Raw genomic sequence first — 3,851 nt, 5'->3', positions numbered from 1 at the left:
CACTTGTTATTGATGGGCTTGGGTTCTGAGATTGCATTTTGCTCCTTCTTGTTGTCATTTTGTATAATACTGTCTTCTGACCTTTGTTGTAGATCTTTGTTGCAGTTATAACCTTAGCACCTACTGAAGTTTGGCTGCAGACCTACAAAATTTGGATTTATCCAGCCTTGCATGGCTTGGGTCTGGCTGCTGTGCTCAGCTCCTTCCTGCTGCTGCACAGGTGAACCTGTGTGCCCCTCTGGCAAGATGCTCTGCTCCTGGACTTGCTAGTTGGTTCTGTCCCCTACACTCTCTGCAGGGATTGCAGCTGCAGGCCTTCACCCCAGGCCTTTATGCCAGGCCTGAGATGAGTCTTCAGAGGACAAGGTGAAGTAGGGGGGAAAGGCAGCTCTCCCACACACTCACTGGGCCTAGACTAGGACTGGATTTGGTGGTTCCTGGAATGTGACAGAAATTCCTACTCTGTGAGTGGGTTGTGGGGCTTACTACAGAGTGATGGGGCTGCATCCCAAGAAGATGAAAGAGGGTGTCACCCATGCTGCGCCTGGGTTAGGACCAGTAGGTCATGCAGGCACAGGGTAGCCAGATGCTCTCCCACACACTCACCTGGCCTGGGCTTGGACTGGCTCTGGGGATTCCCAGAACGTGGCAGAAATTCCTACTTGGCAGGTGGGGTAGGGGAGTTGCTGCAGAGTGGTGGGGTCTTCCCAAGGGCATGGAAGAGGGTCTCACCCATGCTGCGCCTGGGCTGGGACCAGTAGGTCCCGCTGGCACAGGGTAGCTGGAAGCTCTCCCACACACTCACCAGGCCTGGGGTAGAACTCTTAAATGTCTTAATAGCATTTCATTGTTTCTATGTACATTTTCTTGTTTTTTCATTTTTTTAATTTCAAAGAAATTAAATAAAAGTGTAATAGATAAGATGCTAGAAATGTTCTCTATCCAGGCCTGAATCACGCGTTCAAGAACACTCATGAAACGCCTGCTACGGGCCTGGATCTGTGGTGGTGGTGGTGAATCTCCTAAAGTACGTTTGGAGATTTTTGGTGTAAGTGAGTGAAATATTTAATTTATTTCTCTTAAAATTATTTTTGCATGGTCAATATTTCTGTGTGTCAATCAAGGAACAATGAGGGAAGCAGAACCAAGTATAGAAGGATAGGTGTAATAGATAGATGACAGACAGATACATAGATACAAAGCTAAAGAAAGAACTAGGCATGTATGGGCCAAATAATAAGATCAACAAGATAGTTATCAATATAGTCATCAAGGATTTCCACCAAAGGGAACCCGTTATAGATTCCCATAAAGAGGCTAATGATAAGATCCAGAGAATTTCAGAGTCTGACATGCCATTTATTTTTATTTATTTATTTATTTTTGCGGTACTGGGGATTGAACTCAGAACCCTGCTCTTGCCAGGCAAGCGCTTATTCTACTGAGCTATCTCCCCAGCCCACCATTTATTTTTTATCTAATATCTTGAATAGCTAGTGAGATATTAGCAAAAGGGCCAACAATGATAGATAGATAGAAAGATAGATAGATAGATGATAGACAGACAGATAGATAGATAGATAGATAGATAGATAGATAGATAGATAGATAGATAATAGAGTGTTCAGTCATATATACATTTGGGATTTGACCTTGTTGAAGATAAATAGGCTCTACAAAATGGTCTTTGTAGGGCTGGTGGGATAACTCAGTTGTCTAAAGTACCTGCTTGGGCCAACTCTATCAGATGTAGAGGACTGCGGTTCTATCCTCCACACCAGAACAGCCCTCAAGGCAGACCTAGCAAGCCAAAAAAAAATTATTGTCTTTGTATATAATGACGAAGCTTGAAGTTCTTGGGCACACACTTGAAAAGAAAGGATAGATGCAAAGTAGAGAAAAGTAAGGTGCTGGGACCCACAGTACGACATGGGTGCATAAGGATGTACTGAAACCTGGGCAAATTGTTACCACCTCTGCCCTCACCTAGAGTACCTACAGAAGCCAGGCCTCCTCATGTATCTGGCCCAGGCTAAAGGTGTGGAGGTGTGGAGCAGCTGAGGTGTGCAGCAGCTGAAGTGTGCAGCAGCTGTAGGCCAAGCTGCTACCTTACATCAGTGTGTCTGCTCTGCATAGGAATGACAGTTTGTGAGCTGCAGAACCCTGCTTCTGGCCTGCTAGTTCTTATTACAAGCTGTGCTCTTACACTGACTGTGTAGAAAGAGCAAGCAGAGCAAACCTACTCCTTTTCCATCTCAGCCTAGGTCCAGTGCTTGTGTGTGTTATGAATGGAGAAGCATGAGGGAAAATCCTACTGTTTCCCTTCTGTGTCCCAAATCTTCATGGGAAACTCTCTATGATACACTCTAATAGGAAACAACCAGGCAGATGAACTCTGGACAATATAGTTGAGTCTAGCCAAGCTGACATTTCACTTAGTGTATGAGTCATCTTCCCACTCTTGGGACAAGCACACAACTTTAAGGAGGAAATGTTATTTTGGCTCACCATTTGCTAAGTTTTAGTGCATGGCTGACCACTTCAAGGCAAAACACCATGACAGAAGGACATGGTATAGCAAGGTTGATCAGCTCATTGCAGCCAAGAAGTTTAGTGGGAAAAAGAGCTTTATAAAAGGAGACCAGGAACGTCCTGTCCCACGTCACACTTTCATGCTCATGCTGATCACATTGACAAGTGTGCTTTATTAATAGCCTAGGCATCTCTCAAGCCAATAAAGTTGACAATTGAGATTAACCATCACATTAAGCTCCTACACTTAGTGCTTACAGAGAACAATTGAATCTGATTTTCTCAAATATAGAATGGCCTAAATATACCATTATCATAACTAGCTAACTGTATTTTCCTTAAAGAGAAGTGCTATATATCAGCAGTTGTTATGTTCCAGGAATTGTACTAAGTACCTTATAGGTGATAACTTCCTTCTATGTCTCCCTGCTTCCATTCTTGCCTCTTCTACAATTCATCCTTCAAATAGCGATTAAAACACCCATCACATCATGCTGCTAAATTCTCCTAGTGCTTAAATACTCTAGTAGCCCACCTTTATGCATAGATGATAATACCCAGTCCCCAAGCCTGACACCACAAGGAGCCTGCCTCTTCCTCTGAATGCCCATCCTTCCATTGTTGCCTTCACACCCAGTATTCAAATCACACTATTCTCCTGGATAGTTCTTAAAATACAAAACTCATTGTTGACATTCTCTTTGATTAAATTCCTCTTCCCCCACACTGTTTCTTCCGTCTTTGAAATTTCTCTTAAAATAGGACTTTTACAGAATGGAATTCCTGGATTAATGCATTTTTCTCTATAATTGACACCTAAAAATTGTACATATTTATTGGATACAGAGCAGTGTTTTGATACATATGTATAACATCTAATGATAAACCTCATTAACTGCCCCAACACTTGAAATGTTTATTATTTCTTTGTGTTGTGAACCTTCAAAACCTTCTTTTAGCTGTTTTAAAATACATAAAATACACAGTGTGGCTATATTCATAACTGTAGTCATCCTAGTGGGCATAGGGAACCAGAATTTACTCCTCCTTGTATCTGAAACTTTGCATTGTTTGTCTCACCTTTCTCTAGCTCCTCCTTCCTGAATTTCCCACCTTCTGGTGGTCACTATTCTCCTTTCAGTGTCTATGAAGTCAACCATGTTTAAGAGTCCACACTCATTGCTATATGTTTATCAATAAAACTTTGAAAAGAAAAAAAAAAAGAGTCCACAAATGAATGAGCTCACCCAGTATTCATCTTTGTGTTTCTGGTTTATTTCACTTGAACATGTATCTTTATGTTTTTATTCATTTTAATG

The 3,851-nt window shown here is 42.0% G+C and overlaps 1 non-coding gene across 1 annotated transcript; it reads left to right on the top strand.

Moving 5' to 3' along the window:
* The first annotated feature begins 2,171 nt into the window (after positions 1–2,171).
* On the top strand, positions 2,172–2,302 carry LOC111813755. Its single transcript, XR_002818929.1, has one exon. It is a non-coding gene; the product is annotated as a small nucleolar RNA SNORA51 (small nucleolar RNA).
* Positions 2,303–3,851: the final 1,549 nt, after the last annotated feature.

This window comes from Octodon degus, unplaced genomic scaffold, assembly GCF_000260255.1.
Source record: "Octodon degus isolate 3935 unplaced genomic scaffold, OctDeg1.0 scaffold00219, whole genome shotgun sequence".
NCBI lineage: Eukaryota > Metazoa > Chordata > Mammalia > Rodentia > Octodontidae > Octodon > Octodon degus.
The sequence above is the reverse complement of the archived record's forward strand: the minus strand, read 5'-3'. Positions and strand labels throughout refer to the sequence as shown.